This window comes from Bemisia tabaci, chromosome 9, assembly GCF_918797505.1.
Source record: "Bemisia tabaci chromosome 9, PGI_BMITA_v3".
NCBI classification, from domain to species: Eukaryota; Metazoa; Arthropoda; class Insecta; order Hemiptera; family Aleyrodidae; genus Bemisia; species Bemisia tabaci.
In genome coordinates, this window is record NC_092801.1 from 36,873,999 (window position 1) to 36,895,137 (window position 21,139).

The 21,139-nt window shown below is 39.5% G+C and overlaps 1 protein-coding gene across 1 annotated transcript in view; it reads left to right on the forward strand.

Annotated features, from left to right (window-relative positions):
* Window positions 1-9,069: 9,069 nt before the first annotated feature.
* Window positions 9,070-21,139, forward strand: part of LOC109036102 (trace amine-associated receptor 8c) — a 165,629-nt gene continuing 153,559 nt past the window's right edge. Inside the window, 1 exon segment of the mRNA XM_019050053.2 lies at window positions 9,070-9,262. The gene's annotated coding sequence lies outside the window, so the exon portion shown is untranslated.

A 21,139-nucleotide genomic window follows, 5' to 3' on the forward strand; every position in this document is an offset into this window, starting at 1 on the left:
TCGATCCACTGTGCGGCACCACGGCCTCCAATGCGATCGCGATCGTTCGTTGGCCGAGGATCGAGCCAATAGGAGAGGTCGGACAAAATTTGGAAACTTTGAAAGCTTATAACACTATTAATACAAAATGTTGAGGTTTTAAAAGTGGTTCCATTGGTTTCCTCGTTAAATTATCTGCGAGAAGCACCCCTTAAAATTGAAATGTGACGATATGAACATCAAAATTTACGTTTTAGTCAAATATTTCATGTCCAACCTCTCTGATTGACTCGATCCTCTGAGCACTGGCGCGGATAGGCAACCAGCAACCCACCCCGAGGCCCCTGCAAAAGTCGCACCTAGCCACCCGCTTGACACTGTCAATGTGCCAAAATTAAATCTGATTCGCACGACAAAAATTACAGAAATCAGTTTCTAACCAGAATATCACAGTGTCGTCACGGTCAGGGAATACCAGGAAACGTCGGAGGATTTTAAGAAGCCAACGAAAACCTAGAATTTTCAAAGCAAATGACAGAAATGTCAAGGGAGTACTGTCAATTTAATCGCATTTAGGAAAAAGGAACTAGTGCGATTACAGTTGTTTCAAATCATGGTACTTCCTCCATTCTTTTAATCATACTTAATTTATGCACAATATTAAAATTCACACCATTATTTTTCTTTAAAATTAAAAATTTTTCGGTGGGAAGCAAAAACTATTCACTATTCTGAGGGATTTCTTAGATAATTATGAAGAAGCAACATTTTTACAATACTGTAATCGCGCTGGTTCCTTTTTGCTATATGCGATCCAATTCACCTTTGTTTGTTTTTCAGAATGGGTTTGACGTTTCGAACAACAAATTTTGCCTGAAAACTATTCGTAATCATGTGTTTTTACCATCTGGTATACCTTCAATTGTCAGGGAATTTTACCACAAAGTGTTCAGGGAATGTAAAGGAATTTCATTTTCTGAAGTCTGTGGCAGCCCTGAAACGTTTTAACTTAGCACTGGTTACGAAACCTTTGAATTCTCCGATCACAAGAAAAGTCAGAATCTACGTGAATCATAGGATTAGAGCGCCTTCAACACACTGTGTAATATCAATGCAAAATTGTGATACCACTATTCGTGCGTCACGAAAGTCATTTTGCATAGCTGGCTAATTGAAGGCAAATCTTTGGTTTTCAATGAATCAGTGGACAACTTAGGTGTGCATTTCAGAGTTTGCCGATGCGCTCATCGTGATTTTTGAGACATTATCTATAAGGAGCAACTCTTGTTTTTGCTCTAGCAAAAGTTTGCAACAGGCCCATTTAACTTGACTTGGTAGATTATTGTGGGTTTTTTTTTTAAAGTGAAACTTTTTACAATTAGACTGCGAGTGTTTGAGAGGGAGTAGGAGGTGGTGAAATATTCATTCCTTTCTCGTACCAATTTAAATATCAGCAGTTTCAGCTTAGCCTTACTTTCCGAAAGCACAGCCAATTCGGTTTTCTTCCCTTCCGCTTGACTGCAAACCAGCTGACCCATAACTCACCGTGGCGCGAACGAGCCGGCACTTTTACCTAACCCCCCTCCCCCCTCCACCGGGTACTCCACACCCTTTGTGTTAGATTTTACACGGGAGAGGGAGCGGTATTTTTTGCACGTGTGTGCGGTTTCTTTTTCAAAAATTCGCCGGGAACTTTTTGCAACAAAGAAGAAAGCGAGTCCTTTTGCATGCCAGCTTTTAATTCCAGCCACTCCGAAGCGGCTCTACTCCGCTGTTGCCAAATGATACGTTATTTCGCCATTTAGGTATCAATGGCTCGAGAACAGCTGCAAATTTATTATGCAAACTGGAAAGTCAAGCGCATATTTTCAGTGGTTAAGGGGATTCAATGGGTGCCATTTTTTTTGTCAGAACGACATTCGATGTATTGCACATGCGTGGATACAGCAAATTGGCAACATTGCCTTTTCTCCATTCAAACCTATGGAAATGTATCGATTCTATGAGGAGCCAAATGCTCCGACGAGAATAGATTATTTAGCATAGGTTTAAAGGGAGGAAATCCGGTGTTGCCAAATCGCTGGTTTCACCTCTTTGACCAAATTTAACAAACAAATTCAACTTTCTGAAAACAGGGTTTTTTAAAGGAAAAATATCGTATTCTATACTGATATAGAAACTGCACTTGAATAAAATATTTTTCCCTTAAAAAAACCCTGTCTTTATTACGTTGAATTTGTGTGTCTTCAGTAAAAAAATTCTTTAGTCTCGTGACAACAGAAATGCGATCTCAAAATTCGATAAAAATGACAAGTATCTAAAAACCTGAAATGTATCGATGCGATTCATCGTGAGTCATTCGGACACAAAATATGGCACCCATCGAATTGGAAGTGTGAAGGAAAAACAACGTATGAATATTCGTATGCTGCTAAATGCTCCCGAATAAAATATTTATATGTATTTTTAAAAAATGGTATTAAATATTTTTATTGGAATTTCCAGACATTCCAGATTCAGTAGATTAGATTAAGTCCTTTGGATACTGAATTCAAACTTTTTTTCTCCTTTATTTTTGCTGAGGAAGATATACAACAAATTATAGAAGCCGCACAGATTTTTTAGAATTGCGGAAACAAGTTTGTTTCAAGCCTCGGAGTTTTCAAATATTGCTGTTTTCGACACCAGCTTGAAGCGATGCTTTTGTTTTGATTCAGTAACCTGTTTCAATTATTGCGATTAAAAACGGCGCGGTGAGGCGGTGTTGCTGTGCTTGTTTAGATTTCTGGAGGCTGGACAGAGTTGTCTCAGTTTGCAAAAAAGTACATAGTTTTGAGGAATTTGAACAAATGGATTGCATTTTGCAAAAAGGAACCACGAGCATTGCAATGTTGCTGAGATTGTGCAACTTCTTTCGTCTTAGATAACAAACCTCATTATCCATTGACAATTTCTATTTTACTCGCTGAAAACCGTGAATCTAAGACAAAACTGATCATGTAAATTTCATATTTTTTCATGATTTCAGAAATTTTACTGCAACGGATGAATTTGCATGATCTTAGCTGCATTGCAATGCTTCTGGCTCCTATTTGCAGAATGCAATCCAAATATACTGCAACACGTGTGTAAACTGGGGAATAGGGTACCATGAGGTCACAATACGGTTTATTTCATCTCATAAGAAAATAATTTCTTACATTTTCTCACAACAGGTCCGCTCCTTTAAGAAACCCTTGTTAACTCCACTCAAGTAGTTCAAAATTATCAATAAAATTCCTCGTAGAAAGTTTTTTTTTTCCCCTTTCCTTCTCATAACCGAATGAATTTGTTCAAAGTTATTCATTGTTGCCTATTTGAGTTATTTAAATTTCTACCCTCCCACTGTTTATGACGCGTATGTACTGTTAAAGAATGTGCTAAGGGGCGTGATACAACTGTTCGACCTCTCAGGAGCTCGGTATGCCTATCCAATTTATTGAAGGCGTTTTTTTGCCGTCGCTTCGCTTCACGCTAAATTCCTTTTAACCATGGTGGTAACACGCAAATTCACTTTTGAAACTGTATCTTCCTTGATGACTTTTCCGCATAAGATGTCTAAACAGTCGTGCCAAGGAAAAACGCTGTATTAACCTTCAAATGTTGCTAAATTTCCTCTTAAAATATTAACTATTGAAGGAAGTTATACATATTTTTTCTCGGAATCTGTCTAAAAATTTGGAAGGAAAACATTTCCAAATTATCTATCTTGAAAAGTGGTTTGTCAAAGGAAATTTGACAACGTCCTAAGGCTCATACGACTTTCTTTCTTAAGGTGGAAGTGATAATAGGTATAGGTTGCATTTTGCAAAAAGGAACCAGGAACATGCCATGTTGTTAAGATCGTGCACCTTCACCCTTAGCAATAAAACTACTGTAATCAAACAAAAATATGAAAAACATGGTAATTTTGTTTTAAATTTACGGCTATTAGCGTGTAAAATAGAGAGTGTTGAAAGATGAACAGATTTTCCCCTCAAGAAAAAAAAAATTTGTACAATCTCAACAATATTGCAATGTTCTTGGTTCCTTTCTGCAAAATGCAATCCATATTGTCTCGCTCCTCTGACGTAAGGACGTATCTCGATTTTCGCAAAAACCTCGGGAAGCAAGGATTTATATATAAACTAGGGCTCACGTGGAATTGGAGATGTTGCATGTGTGAGGAATTTGCGATTTGACTGTTGATTCTGATGTAAAAGTTCGCGAGAAACACGATGGTGCCACTGGCTTTCTCTGAAATCAACTCCCAAGCGCAAAAAAAGCTCTCCAAGTGAGGCCATAATGGAGGGGATATCCCGCCCTACCCTGAGAGTCTACCTCTACATCAAAACAAACTCTCCATGCAAAGATAGGGAGCAAATACATTAGCAGGGTTGCCGTGTTTTCAGTTTTGGAGTCCCCAAATAAAGTGGTAACCCTGCTATGTATTTGCTCCCTATCTTTGCATGGAGAGTTTGTTTTGATGTAGAGGTGGACTCTCAGGATAGGGTGGGATATCCCCGGCCATTTTGGCCTCACTTTGAGAGCTTTTATTGAGCTTGGGAGATGATTTCAGAGAAAACCAGTAGCACCATCGTGTTTCTCGCGAACTTTTACATAAGAATCAACAGTCAAATCGCAAATTCCTTACACATGCAACATCTCCATTGAAGATTCACCCTCCCGTTAAGTGGCGACAATATACACGTTACCAAATTTTCTCGAAGAATTGATGCATTTTTAGTGGAGGAGTTCTCATTCGTCGCTCTCACTTGAGCACGCCGCGTGAAACGATCCTAATTTCGGGAGAAAACAAGGGAACGAGAGGAAAACAAAATGCAGAAAAAGAGCCGAGCTGTGAAGAGATAGGCTCAAGAGAGAGGAGTACTTATGAAAATGAAGGGGGGGTTGAATTGGAGGGGTGGGCGATAAAAAGGCATTCTCAACTCGTCGCTAATAACTAACGATTTAACGACATCGCAGCTTGTTTCGTATTCAAAACCTTTCGCCCCCTCTGCTGGGGTCTTTGTGCTGAGGCTAAGATCCCTTGTTGTCAATTGGGCAAATCGTCAATGGACAGCTAGACAAGGTACGAATTCAAGCATTCTGATACATGTTGCTTAACCAGAATTTCACGTAAAACACGATTTTTTCATCAAAAATTACTGAAATCAACTCCTAACTAAGATACTAACGTTTTAATTTACATTGGTTCCGGGAAATTTGAATTGACCGGTCACAAGAAACATAATACTCTACGTGAGTCAAATCTCAAATCCCGCACTACAACGATTTTGGAAGGCTTCTCAATTAAACATTGTTAATTTCCCAAACTTTATTGTTCAAAGTGTAAACAATTTGATTGATTTGAATAGAGCCAAAGTGTCAAGATTGAGTTTGCCATATTTTCGTATCGCAGAGACTGCTACGGTAACGTCTAGTGTGCGATCTAACGTTCGTAGACCATTGTGTCGGTTTCAGGACATTCCGTCAACGATTTTTTGTACGCGTGCCTGTTTTGTTCAGTAGTTTACGTCCACGCGTAAAATAAGAGTTGTGTTGAAAGAAACTATACAAAAATGAATCTAAATGGGGGAAAAAACCAATAGATAAAAGAAATAGTTAAAATGCTTTGAGGATCATTAAATTTAACACAGAACCACCTTAATATTTACAAAACACATTTTATATTTTCCTTAAATACTTTTTTTTCATCAATTTAAATGAAGAAAATCCATGCAGAATGTGCAAAAATTTCGAAATCATGAGCTGAAAAACGCCGACTCCGCGATTTCAAATATTAGAGCCGAACACAGAGCGGAGCGGCGTGCTACCGGCACGAAACGCGCACTAACGCCTTCAAACCTAAGGGAACACCTCACGCATTGCGCAATGCTTGAAGTATCCCCTTAGGTTTGTAGGCGTCAATGCGCGTTGGGAGTTGGTCGGCCGCCCGCCACGCCGCAGCGTGCCACGGTGCTTCAAGCAACTATTTCACAACAGAGGTGTTGCACAGTATCAAACGAAATTGAAGGCGCACCAAAATTTTAAGAATGATAGACATCCTTCAAAGCTTTCCTCGCAAAATGAATCAAGGTACTACGGCACGAACTCCCCTGCCGAAAAAAACGCTAGGACATAAACTACTAGAAGAACCAGTTGTGCGGACAAAAAATCGGTGTCGAAATGTCATTGAACCATTGAGTTTCTATGAGTGGAAGGTTTGAACTTACGCGTCGAGAAACATTGATTATCTTGGTAAAGAGTCAACTACAGAAGTTTCGGTTGCACGAATCGTATTTTACGTTCAATTTTGGTAAAAATAAAAACATGTATCATAATGCTTAACTTCGTCCCTCGTCCATTCTCTTACGCTGTTAGTTTGATGAGCAGCATCAAAAATCCTCTAAAATCGATTTGTTTTTACTGCAATTCGACGTATAAACATTGGGTCGAGTCGGTTTTCAGGCACATCAAGAGAGTTAACTCTCTAGAAACTCGGTTCGAAGTACTCACAGACACATGAAACGAAGATACAACTATTCGAGCACTGCGGATGTTTTGTAGTATACCCGATTGATTGAAGGCGCTCGGTGGCAGGATTAACTGGCTGTTATTTTGCGTATCGGCCTCCTGTGGAATAGTGGTTGTAGCGGTGGCCCTATGACCAAGAGGTCCCGGGTTCGATTCCGGGCCAGGTGATCTGAGTTTGATGGGTCTCAGGCAATGGTCACTTGGGGCTGGGGTAATAAACGTGGGATTAGCCAAGAGTCTACTTGAAATTGGTTTAAAAAAAAGGGAAAAAAAAGACACCACTATTTTATCCCGTCAAACCATCGGTTTTAACCAGACTCAATAATTATTCAAAACCGATACGAAACACTCAAAAATCCATGCGCACCTGCAATTAATCACCCTCAATGATGTTTGAACGGCTTTTACGTTTTAGACCACGGCAGGAAACCGCGTTGCGACTTCAGCTAAAAATTCCCTTTACTATCACACGACCAACGCAAAGACAGGAAACTCGTCAGTGCAATTCGACAAAACTCGGTTGAACACACCTCTCTATCACGATTAAATGCAGCAGCGAAGAACCGGAAATCAGATCAACCCCCGTACTACACCCGCGAATATTAATGAGCGCCGATCTGCGATGCCGTTTCCTCGGTAAATTCCGGATTTTGAAGTCGGATGATGGGGATTTTGGTGAATTTTCGGGTGTGAACCGGCAAGCGGCGGAGTAACCGATACGCGGATCGCGTCGGTCCAATTTCCACCCACGATGCCTGTCTGCGGACGCTCGTTCGACAAATCGCGGTTACACGCATCGGAGCTTCTCTTCTTGTGCTGTTAAGTTCAGCAGAAACCGCTTAATGGAGATATTGCATGTGTGATTTGACTATTTGACGATTTGACTATTAATTCTCTTAAAAAAGTTCGCGAGAAGCACGATGGTGCCACTAGTTTTCTCTGAAATCAACTCCCAAGCTCAAAAAAAGATCTCAAGTTGAGGCCAAAATGAAGGGATATTCCACGCTATCCTGAGAGTCCACTTCTGCATCAAGACAAACTCTCTATGCGAAGATAGGGAACAAATACATTAGCAGGGATGCCGTGTGTTCAGTTTTAGAGTCCCCAAATAAAGTGGCAGCCCTGTCAATGTATTTGCTCCCTATCTTTGCATGGAGAGTTTGTCTTGATGCAGAGGTGGACTCTCAGGATAGCGTGGGATATCCTCTCCATTTTGGCCTCAACTTGAGAGCTTTTTTTGAGCTTGGGAGATGATTTCAGAGAAAACCTGTGGCACCATCGTGTTTCTTGCGAACTTTTACATAAGAATCAACAGTCAAATCGCAAATTCCTCACACATCCAACATCTCCATTTCGGTGAAAATTTCATGTAGTGCCAAGTATCATTGTGTCCAATGAGCTTGTTGCAAACTTCAGTTGGAGCCCATAGAAAAATTCCTCATAGATAATGGTTTAAAAATCACGATGAGCGCATTGGGAAAGTCTGAAATACACTCTTACCTTCAGAATCTGCGTGAGAAATGTACGATTTTTTATGCCTCCTCGCTTCAAAAACTATACTACGGCACAGGTGGACTTTTCGTGAGAGGAGTCGTTCCATCCAATTTTCAGGGCGCTACGCAATCAACATGCAAAAACGTCAACCTTCCCAAATAAAAACACATTTTGTGATCAGAAATTTTACGAGATGAAAAATAGTCACATTTTCTGTCGGGAAAATTACGACTTGAACCGATACTCTAAAGAAAGCTCGTAACGGCCTTCTTAAACTGTAGTGTTAGCTGAAAGCATCAGCCGCGAGGCGGGAAAAACCGCAGATTGTCGAATGAATTACACCACAGTTAGGCGGTTCTAAGGTAGCGGGATAGCGGCGTTGAGATTGCGCCCAGCCGGCCCAGCATCCCATAGGAGCCGTCGCGAAACTCCCGAAAGAGCGGGCAGGCAATTCTGTGCGAAAACGTCAACCTTCCCAAATAATAATACATTTTGTGATCAAAAATTTTACGAGATAAAAAATAGTCATATTTTTTGTCATGATTTAAAGAATCGCAACTTATTTTTCGGAAGAAAAACCAAGATCCCCTCCTCGCAGGAAAACAATTTTTCCTCAAGGATCTTGCGAGAAAACCGCGGAGGTAAAAAGCACTGCAGGCTGATTGTTTTAAAACATTCACAAATTGCCAATCTGAGAGCTTGTAAGAAAATGTCAAACTCGTAAATGTTGTGCAAAAACGTCAACCTTTTCAAATAAAAACACATATTGTGATTAGAAATTTTGTACGATGAAAAATAGTCACATTTTTTGTCCGGATAATGACGACTTGAACCGATACTCAAAAGGAAGCTCACAACAGCCTTCTTAAACTGTAGTGTTAGCTGAAAGCATCTTCATAGTCGCGAGGCGGCAAAAACCGCAGATTGTCGAATGAATTACACTACAGTTAGGCGGTTCTAAGTTGGCGGGATAGCGGCGTTGAGATTGCGCCCAGCCGGCCCAACATCCCACAGGAGCCGTCGCGAAACTCCCGAAAGAGCGGGCAGTCTTCCTCCGATCCCTGATCGCTCGCGGTGTGGTGAGCGCGTCCCTTTCCGCCCGTCCCTTGTAACACACGTTTCCGCACACGTTTTTGCAGGATTAGTGATTTTTGCCTCCGCGGCTCTCTCGCGAGATCCTTGAGAAAAACATTTTTTTCCTGCGAGGAGGGGATCTTGGTGTTTCTTTAGGAAAGTAAGTTGAGATTGTTTAATTTAATCCGTCTCATTGAGTCTAATTTGGCGGGTAAGTTGGTTAAACGAAGTCTTGAATTCAATCAATCAAAAATTCTCTCCCGTTAGAAATTTATAGTTCGGAATAAATTTTTCAAACGACAAAAAAGTTATTACTTTTTCTTCGTAAAAATTGTGTCTTATAGAAGAAGAAAACTTTCAACCTATTTTTCTCGGTTCATACTTAGTGCTACATGCTGAGTTTTTTTTTTTTTTTTTTTTTTTTTTTTTTTTTTTAATAGACCACGAGAGCTACTTCTCTTCCGTTTACAGCTACTATCCTTGCTGGAGTCCTTAATTCAAATTTCCAAAAATTCTCTGTTTTTCAATTTTTCTTAATTTTTTTCATTTCTTCAAATTCTTCTCTTTTTCTTCCTTTCTTTCCTTCGTGTTTTTGTCATTTTCTTCAACATGTCTACCCATTTCCTCTAATCCGAATTCTTTTCATCTGTAACGTGAATTCTGCCGAACTCGGCTCATGTCACAGCTGACTAGCTGTTTTAAAGTGAGTTAGCTTATAAAATAGAATAATCCTGTGTTTCTTAGACGATGGAAAGTAACTTAATTCAAAAGTTGCGAGATCGACTCAAACAATTCCATTTTTACTTGCTCATGACTAAAATTCCTGTCTAAAACAGCGTATTATCAACAGATAGTCACCAAAATTATCGGTCATGAATGCCCAAGAATGTCGTGTTAAAAACAAAATTTTTGAGGGGAAATATTTTACTAACTAGACGATTTGTAGTCGTTCTCGTATGAATGAATGGAAATTTCTTTCAATGCTTGTCTTGCGTTCATTCCAAAATTATTATTGAAGAATTAAGGGATGTGCGTTAATTATTTTCGAATTGTCTTTAAATTTTACAAAAAAATCAGAAAGTAAGTTTTGCTAATTTTTTGGAAGGAAAGAATAGATTTAGAATAGATAGAATTCTAGATTTAACTATTTTTCTTCATCAAATATTTTTCTTTGACAGCTTTAAATTTTCGAGAGTGCGAAACATGCTCCATTAGCAGAGTTTTGAAGTTAAGTATAGTGTTTTTTTTTAACCCTTTCCCGACATCATTTCCTATTTCTGTAAATTTTATGAGTTAGTGTATCATATTGCCAATGTAGAAACCATTTAAATCCATAATCTGGTTTGTGAAGTTTCCATGCAATATTTCAGCTCAAGAAAACCGAGCAATTTTTTTTCTTGAAGAGTAGCAATTCTTTTCTTGGCTCAACAATAGTGTGATTCAGAATACCTTATCAACTTAATGGTCACTGTTTTCCAACGAAAGAATATGGAGAACCTGCAATAGCTAAAAAAAAAGTATCTCACGGAGCGTTATTCCGTCTTAAAATTGTTTTTATCAACGAGAAACAAGATAAGCAAGGACAGGCACAAAGAATATTAAGCCATCCCCCTTCACTTCAACCAAAAATATTGTGGAGAATAATTCCTCTAACTGTGGTGATGCAGAAAAACGAAACAAAAAATCCAAGAGTCACGATCTCTAGCAAACCTTTTAATATGAATCTAATGAAGATTTAATTGAACTGTCAGTGACAGAGAGCTATGTCTTTTACAGCATTTTTACGACGGTTGAAGTGAATGGTCTGACACATCATTTGCGGAAAAACTGCGCCTGTGACTGAATGCTACTTGTCAGGAGTAATTCGCATACTCGTTTTTCTCAAATTCTTACTTGCATTATTCTCAAAGAGATATAATCTATAAACGTCAAGAGGAGCGCGAGTAAAAGAAAATATTAATGCAAATTTTGAACTCTCAATATTTAATCAAATTCCAATTTAAAATTCAAACTTTTTTTAAAGAAATACAAATATGCTAGCCGAGGTGATTTTTAATTTGGCTCATTTCGTCTATTCGAATCACTTAACGATGATTTGCGTCTCTCGCCCGTTGAGTTACGTGTGTTGGGTTATTGCCGTTGACGTTGTGTGCCCTTGACGTTGTGTCATTCCGTGTATTACACCAGGGCAAAAAAACGCCTTCAATCACACTTGATACTGTGCAACACATCAGAGTTAGAATATTTGTATCAAAAAGTCGAACCAAACCTCAAGAGTGAGACTCCATTCAGCGTCGTATTGCCGCATGCCGTGGCGTTGTGCCATTCCGAGTGTTACACCAGGGAAACAAACGCCTTCAATCACGATTGATACTGTGCAACACACGGGAGTTAAAATATTTGTATCACAGAATTGAACCAAGCGTTAAGTGTAACACTTTATTATTTAAAATTGCTGACGATCTCAAAATAGTTCAGATCGGTTCTCAGGCTTTCTCTTTGGATCAATAAGGGTGTCAACCGTCAGTTATACTGGAAAAACAGGAAAATATCAGGAAATTCTATGCTATCAGGAAAAATCCGGAAATTCGGTCATGGATCAGGTAATACTGAGTGTATCCAGCAATTGTCAAGCAATTTTCCAACTTTTCATTCATTTTATTAAATATGCTGATTTTTTTAAATCAAACGAGTGTCAATTTAGTCGCGCATAAAATCAGAAAATCTCGTCAAAAATATCAAGAAAAATCAGGAAATTATCACGCAAATTCAAAATTAAATTTCAATAGACATTTTGCACCATTCAGCGCTTTTAGCGACTTTAAAACATACTGTTCATAAAATCCTCCTACAATTCCATCTTAAGACAACTGAAATTTTCATTGTCCAAATGAAAATTTCATTGCCTGATTGTTGAAACAAGAATCTCATCGGGACCTTTGAAATTCCAGTTTTCCCAATAATAAATCCGATGAGGAGAAATTTTCAAGACAAAGATTTTCCTCTCATGGATGTACGTGCTACACAGAGAAAAAGAGAACTTTGAGCAGCAGTGAGGATAGTGCAAAATATCATACACGCGCATGGCCCGATCTTTTGAGCTGCGTCAGGTGTTACGGGATTATAGAGCGACGGTGTGAAGAAGTTTGAGGTCCCAAGACATCAGTAATCCGACCATAGTGGACATGGGGAACTTAGACTTATCTTAGTGCCAGATTGGGCCGAATATTTAATTGATTCGTGGAATGAGTATATAAGGCCTTGTCTCCACGGGCCGTTTCACGAGATTTGTCCCAGGGAAAAATCCCACTTACGAAGTTGGGAAAAATATCGAGTTGATCAATATTTTTCCCAGCACCAAGTATGGTCATTTTACCCTCAGGACCCACTGAGAGAAGAAGAAGAAGTGGAAACGAATTATGCGATATTTTGTTGATTACTCCATTGTTCATGTTTGTTTAGTTAAAATAATGTGTCCAATTGTCAATTGAGTGCAATTCGTCGTTTTCTTCACGAAAGAACGCAACTCCATTTCAATGTTGTAAAATTTCTCCCTCGCAAATTGCATATAATCAAGAGAATTTTGGGCATTTCTAACTGAAAATGTCACTGATTTTTCCTTAGATTCCGTGTAAAAATCAGACAAATTTTTGACAAAATTGCACGGGTAAAATTTGGTAAAATGAAGTAAATTGTTTGAGTCAATTTGGCAACCTTGGGATGGAGTAACGTTCTTTCGTGCGGGAGACGACGAATTATTATTTTAATCCCGGTTAAATACTCGACTTTAATTAAGTTATCTTCCCGCGCAAACTAGTCGCAGGACCGTATGAGCCTTGTCCCGTGGAGACTGTAACTGGGAAAAATCCAAGAAGTTTCATTCCTGCGATTCGAACTTGGGAAAAATCCCATGAAAACGTCCTGTGGAGACGAGGCCTTATAAACATAAATTGGTGGTCATACAATCATAGCGAAGGTGACGTAATGACTTTGCATCACGTAGAATATCTTCACTGAAGAGGGAAAAATCACCTTGGTAGTGATTGTATGATTTCATCAGCTTGTCCTTGATTTGAACGTGTGTCCGTTGATTACTGCACGGAAAGAAAAGTGTGAGGGGTTATCCCCCAAAACTGTTCTACTACTCAAATTTGTTGGATGATATGGACGTTTCCAATTAATTTTAGTAACACCGCAACTCAAGTTGGGGTAGTACCGCAACATTTAGGTTAGTAGGAAATTCATTTCTAACAACACAATTTCAGCAAGCCACGACCTAGGGCAAAATCCGTGAACTGTAATGCAATATTTTGCACTCTACTGCATTGAAAGTAAAGTAAAACACTCGCAAATCATTCTTTTAGACACTGGGAAGAGTTTTTCGTCGGAATATCAAAATCCGATTTTTTCGATCCAACTCGACGAAAATCGCCGTACTGATAAGTTTGTCTCTATGCAACATTGAATTCACACACTAGTAAATTTGTTGCGCGTGTCATAAAATCGAGTCTCTGTGATTTCACGTGTGTAGATTAGCGGTACATTCAATAGAAAGTGATCCCAATGTTTCATTTTCTGAGGCAAATACGGGGGAGGGGGGGATAAGGTGTGAGCAATCCCTTAGAATCCTTTTTCTGCGATTTTTTCTAATTTACGAGGAACATTGTTGAGTCCCTCGGAAGAGTAGAGATCTCGGATCCAAGCTCACGTAAAGTAATTAATTTTTGAGTCATACTTACAACACGATAATCTCTTCTCCAGTGGGTTCCTGGTTCTCATAAACAGACGTGCCATGTCTCGCTCGGGTTATTCGATTTTCAGTTACTGATTGAAACCGTCGTTGAAGAAGTATTAAATGGTTGGATTTACTATAAACATAGTTTTATATTGCATATTTCGTCGTTTTCCTCACGGAGAAATGAAACTGCATTTCAATGTTGCCAAGTTTCATCTCGCAAATTGCATTTTTACAAGGGAAATCTTTAAAATGTTAAACTAAAATTTTCTCTGATTTTCTCTCTGATTTCGAGCAAAGATCAGAAAAATTTTGGAAATAAATTTGAATTTTTTTTTGAATTTTCAAAGACATCCACACAAACGGTAAAAAATTAAATTTCCCAATTAAATTGATGTAGCTTGATTCCTTTCTGCTAAACGCAGTCGCTTTAATGGGATTGAACGAGGTGCATAATTTTCGATGTTTCTGACGGAGAAATTAAATTGATCTTAATGAAAAATATTAGGTTGCGGTGCTAAATTTGGCAAAGATACCGGGGTAACTCCTCGGTACTCGGGGAGAGAAACTGAAAAGATAATTAATCTGAGAAGAAAATAATTCCTGTCGCCCGAGAGGAAAAAAGTTTCGCAGCTAAGCTTTTGAAACTGTGAAACAATGATTAGGTTGTTAGAATGCTTGTCTCCGGTAGACCAGCCCCAACAAAAGGGACAATGTTTTCCGATAGAATGAATATCCGCGTCGCAATAATGGTCAACCGTAAGATCAAAGGTCACCGGTGACCCATCCACTTCCGCCCCTCCTCCAATCATCCACCGTCCTTACAAAGCAGGCACTTAACAAGAGCCTTCATTTAAAAACTAATACCAAACGCACAACATCCATGCCCGTATGGTTGCATCTCATTTGGACCGTGCTAAGCAGAAAGGAACCAAGCCACATCAGCTAATGCCAAATGTGACGGGGTAATTTAATTTTTTACTAGAGATTGTTTATGCGGAATCTTTTGAAAATTATAAGGAACTAGGGGGCAATACCCCCTGGCCGCAACGCGGACCAACCCCTCAGAGGGCGCTTAAATAAAAACCTTATCTAAAAAAACCCTTACATAAAAAACCTCGGTCCTGTTTCCAAAATCTGACTACAGCGGGCTTATTTGGGGAATATCACCCGTCGATAACCGCAAAAATAATGAAAATCGGCTTAACGTAAAACGATCAAACGAACTATGACAAAAAATAAACAAATATTTTGTTAAAATGGGAGAATTCGCAACTTTACCACGTAAAATAAAAAAAAATCTGGGTTATATTTTCAAAATCTGAATAATGAAGGCTCATCTAGAGGCAATTGCCTGTCGATAGCTGCAAAAATTATGAAAATCGGCTCGGTAAAACGCTGAAACTGAGCGTTACCAGATACGCAAATTTAGGAGGTCTCGGAGCATATAGTAAAGATTCGCTTAGTACTGTGCAGAAAATTCACTGAAATTTACATACAAATTCGCAGTACCATTTTCTTGTAGAAAATTAAATTGCCCAATTGAATTTGGCAATAGTTGATGCGGCTTGGTTCCTTTCTGCACACTGAAAAAAAATTCTCGGCGTTTTTACCAAGGTCCGTTGGTACCTTTACCATCTCACTTTTTTTTACCAATTATTGGTAATTTTACCTAGACAAACTGGTAAGCTTACCTAAAAACCTGTATTTTTAATGTTTTTTTCAGGTAAGAATACCACTTTTATTGGTAATCAATTCCCGGTGACTTTGCCATTTTATCTCGGTAATTCTACCGCAGTCGATAAAAAATATTAGCGTTTTTACCAAGGTCCAGTAAAATTACCGGGAAAGTTCAATAATATTACTGAGATTTCTCGGTAAAATTACCAATTCCATAAATGGTCATTTTACCAAGAAAAAACTAGGATCAAATAGAACCCTGAATTCTTGGTAATTTTACCCTTTTCTTGGTAAATACACCGAGATTTTTATTTCAGTGCATAACGGGGTCCATTTTGCATCTCTGTTTTCATCTTGTACAACGAGCAGAGCGGCGTTCTCCATCCGCACTTCATTCCGCAATGGTCACTCATGATAAATTGGACGTATTTCTATCAAACGGGACTATGTGCATTATGAAGTGAGCCCTGTTATGCATGTATTCTTATGGGTCTCAGGGCTCATGTCTTAATGCACATAGTTCCGTTTGACAGAAATACGTCCAATTAGGTACTTTGATGCACAAAATCATCGATGTATTTTGAGCACGTAAGCAAACGATTTTACCATGATATGGGAGAATGATACTATATTCCTTTCATCAAGTTGCAGGATAAATTCATGCCGATTCGCTGACACGTGTAATTTATATAATTTTCCAAGAAATTTACCGACGGAAGTTGTTTCTGAACAACACTCGAGCCGCATTTGAGTGAAGTTTTAATTAGCTTGCTCAAAACGAAGAGGAGTTTATTCCTTGGATTTTTTACGCTCATGGAGTGAGTGCTGAATACGCTCTTCATTTGGACGTATTTATGCCGAAAGGAACTATGTTACATGCAGATCCTATGCACATAGTTCCTTTTAGCATAAATACGTCCGTTTCTCCTCGCAACGGAATGTTTCTTCTAACTTTCAGAGAATCGGTAAAAGGACGAAACAAAACTCGTGTCTCCATTTGGACGCATTTCTGTCAAACGGAACTATGTGCATTATGGCGTGAGCCCTGTTATGGATGTATTCTCATGGGTCTCAGGGCTCATGTGTTAATGCACGTAGTTCCGTTTGATAGAAATATTTCAAATATTTAATATTATTAGTAATATAGAAATAATTCAATGTCATAGAAAGTCGTGGTGCGTGCATCTACTTGCTGATAGATATACATATGCATGGTTTTAAAACATGGATTGGGAGGTCATCGAACCATAAATCTACAGTGGATATCGGATATAACGACCTTGAAGGGACCAGCCATATTCGGTCGTTATAGCCGATAGTCGTTATAACCGATAGTGGAATTTTTACGCACGTACCCTATGTTAAAGAGCTGAGAACAAGGCTGTGCTGTAGGTGGGATTCCAGAGCCCGGTGAATTTTGCTGCTGATTCATTATCTCTTCAGTAACACCTTTGTTTATTAGCTTTATCTAATTTTATTTGAATTGAATATTTATTTAATTCATTTGTTTTTTTATTTTTTTATTCTAGGACTAATTTTAATTAAAACACTTTGTTTGAATTTGTAAAAACAAGGTATTTTATAATATTGAGATTACATGCACTACACACTACATTATGTTTGCTATACATATGCGCAATACCGAAGAAGTATAAAACTTCTAATTTGAATAATAGTCCGTGATTTTTTTTTTGCTTCACAATTGTGTTCGCGTACCCTTTTTGTAACGTTCTATGGACCGAGCGTAAAGTGTGATAAAGTGGAATCGTTCCATTCTGGGTTCAAAATTAGGAATTTTTGAACAGTTGTGATGACTTCTAGGGCGTCTGGAAACGAGATCCTCTCCTCTTCGGCCTCTGTTGCTGTCGCTCAGGTCGTTATAACCGATGACCACATCTGTTGGGACGCGAAAACTCCGTCGCTATGACCGATATGTCGTTATATGCGATGTCGTTATAACCGATACATAAATACATTGAATGAATGGGATTTCAGCCGGGACCGACCAGTTTACGTCGTTATGCCCGATATGTCGTTATAACCGATGTCGTTATATCCGATATCCACTGTAATTGTTGTTGTTAAGCCCAATTCACAATATTACATTTTTCTTTCGACACTTTTCCTTGGATAATTTTTGCGGTTTGGACGCGCAGCCCTTGAAAAATCTTTAAAATTTCATGGAAAATTATATTTCATCGTTCAGCAAAATGAAATTTCATTTTTCATCCCTGGACTATAAACATATAACTCTACTCAAAGGTGCAACGCTTGGAAAGACGTCCCTCGTGTAGGGGTCGTGAGACGAGGACCGAAAAAGATCGCGGGGGGGTGGTGATAAGGGAGGGGGGTGAGCGATGCGACTGCCGCGGGATCTGGCCAGGTAATTAAAACTTGGCAATGGATCTGGGCTCCAGTGCTTTGGCCCACCGAGGGGGGGTTGGTGTTCCGGCCGAGTGCGCTGGCAAGAAAACCCCTAGACCGAAATCCGAATACGACTGTAGTCTTATCTTCCAGCAGCAGTCCCATCGTGACGCAGTCGGGGAACGGGATAGTGCCATAGTATCTTTTTGATGCGCTAAGAAGAACGGATCATTCTCCAGAACAAATTTTAATCAAAGAGAAAAAATCCTTAAAAATGAGATGTTAAAAATCGGAGATTTCGTCGTTTTCTGGGCGAAGAAGTGAAACTCCATTCTGCCGTGCTAAGGAAAAACGCCGTATGAGCATTCAACAGTTGCCAAATTTCCCACGATAAAGTGTTCATTCTTGTGGAAAGTTATAAATATTTTTCCTTGACAGTTTCAGGAAATTTAGGCGGAATTGCAAACAAAATTATCTGAAAAATTGGAAGGAAAATATTCGTATGTTTACCTGGAAATTCGTGTTTTATCAAAGGAAATTTGCCAAAGCCTGAAGGTTCATACGGCGTTTTTCCTTAGCACGGCAGTATTCCAAGGTTGCCAAATTGACTCGAATGATTATTTTTTTTACAAGAAAGTACTTGCGCAATCTTTGTCCGAAAGTCTGATTTTTGCAGACTAGCAGAGGATATATCAGTGAAATTTTCATGAAAAAATGTCCAAGATTCTACTGATAAATACGTTCCCCAGGAAATTCGTGTTTTATCAAAGGGTATTTGGCAACACCTGAAAGTTTATACGGCGTTTTTCTTTAGCGCGGCAGTATTGTTTGACGCAGGTGATTTAAATGAACGAAGGAGGTAAGTATTAGACTAACTAACCGCAACGTAGAAGAGACCCTTTGGTTAGTCAATCATTTCTCCCTTCGATCTATAACAACCACCCGTCTTAACTAACAGGATCACTCGACTTTATTTGTCTCTATTGGTTTGTCTATCAATTTCGATAAGTAGCGTGCGTTGCTCTATTCAATAACGAAGCAGCAATACAAATGGCGGAGGAGCGCACTCATCACTCATTGCCGCATGGACGCGATGAAACCCAAAACGCCTTCAATTTTACGGTATGCAACACGGACATCCTTCGAACACGAATAGTTGCATCCAGTATAAAGGGATCCCAGATCCACATTGTCAGATTTCGCAACAGCGTGTCGTGATTGGCTGGCAGCTAGTATGACGATCCGGAGTGAGTGACGAGGGGGGGGGGGGGGGCGGAAAAGGAAGTGAACGGCGGATGCGGGCCGCCATAAACAACGGAAAGGCGGTCATGTGGGCCGACGTCCGCTCGTCAGAAGCGCGTCGCTTTTACGGCTCTTTAAAAACTATCGGCCGGGTAAAACTTCGAGGCAGTTTCGAATATTCATCGAGCGGCTGCCCCGCGCCTCGGATAACGACCCGTGAATTGCGATGTATCGATTGTTATGCCATCTAAACCTATGGTAAAGAATCGATTATTAAGGTGTTCACTACGAACACCCTATTCATCGATCCTTTTCCATAGGTTTAAATGGCATAACAATCGATAAATCGCAAAGCACGCCACGCCAGCCCACTGATAACGACCTTCGCGACGGCCGCGTCGATTTTTCACCAATTGGAACGATACTCGCCCCGTGACTCGTCAGGCCTGTTCGCTAGGGTGTCCCATTTTTGAGGGATTTTAAGCGTGCCAGTAGGGCTCGCTTTTTGAAATCACTCGGATGTACCATAGTACAGCACACCGATCAACCAATGCTATTCAACGGGCCGTCCAAATATTTTTTCCTCGGACCCGTTTTCTTGTCTTTGAACCATTATACTGTCAGGCCCTGATGGTCTCTTACCAAAAAACCGAATGAACTGCTAATTGGGAACCCTTGAGAACATTTTCCTGTCAAAACCGTATTATTTCATTTGACAAAAACCTCATAGAAGCTTTCTTACGCTCGGAGGACTCAACTCTAGAACCTTCTTTCCCGCCAAAACTGTTTAGCCAATGAGCGTCTTGCACTGCAAGTGCAATCTATGATGAGCCTCGTGACTCTTTATACCATGTACTAACCGTGGCCCCTGCAGAAATCCACTCAAACCACTGCAGTTATCTCCCGATATAGCTTTGGGTGTCAGGTTTCGAGCAAGGCAATAAAAGACGGCGAGGAGAGGGTCGCCTCGTCGAACCTATTATCTTCCACGCCCGATTAACCATTCACCGTGACACCAGGATCCACCAAATTTTCACAAAAATTGTTTTCCGTCTATTTAGCGAGTTTTTCCTTACTTTCCGTTAAAGTAGAAATAAAAAGAGACCTCATTTGTAAAAATCGGCCGAATAGGAGAGAAGTTACAGTTCGAAATCCACAGAGATTAACTCAACGCGATTTCGATGCACGGCAGTTCGCCCAAATCACGGTCGTGCGAAATGCCGCATATCAGCTTAAAATCAAGATAATTGGACGGAATCTTTAAAATCAATTTACATTCAACGTTCAAGAATCAATATTTTCTCCCAAATTTAGCAAAAAGTACCAATTGATGCAAATAACAAAGACGTGAAAATAGTAGGTATGTGTCCAACATTTTAGTTATTCGGCACGCTTTTCCAACATATTCATGTTGGATTTTTCTGCTTGTTTTTTTTTGTCGAAACGTTCACTAAACCTTGTATTGAAGGTAAAAAATGGTTTTCATGTTTTCCATGTTTCCATGATTTCCATGTTCCTTGATTCCGCATTTTCCTGTGTTTTCGATTGTCGTTTCCGTTTCGGGCTGCTTTTACATTCTCTTTGTTTTTCTATCAATATTAATATTCAACCCGCAGTAAGGTGACTGAATGGCGTCTTTCGAGAGATATTGTCCCTCGAACTAACTGAAGAGACATTGGACTTGCAACTGAGAGAGGTCGAAAATTGAATGAATTCGAAAACACTGGAATTTACTTAATTGTTATTACGGATAAAAATCACTAAAATTGACGGTTTTTGGGACCCCTCCCCCTCCCTTCATCGCCATGCCACTGCACACAGTTAACCGCTGCTTGTTGTAGTTGAAGTTAATGAGCGTTCCAAAAGGAAGCAGCGTCTGTTAGAGTGGAGTTCAGTGGCAAAGCGACTATTCTGCCGCGCTAAGGAAAAACGCCGTATGAACCTTCAGGCGTTGCCAAATTTCCTTTGAAAAACACGAATTTCCTGATAAACTCATGAATCTTTTCCTTCCAATTT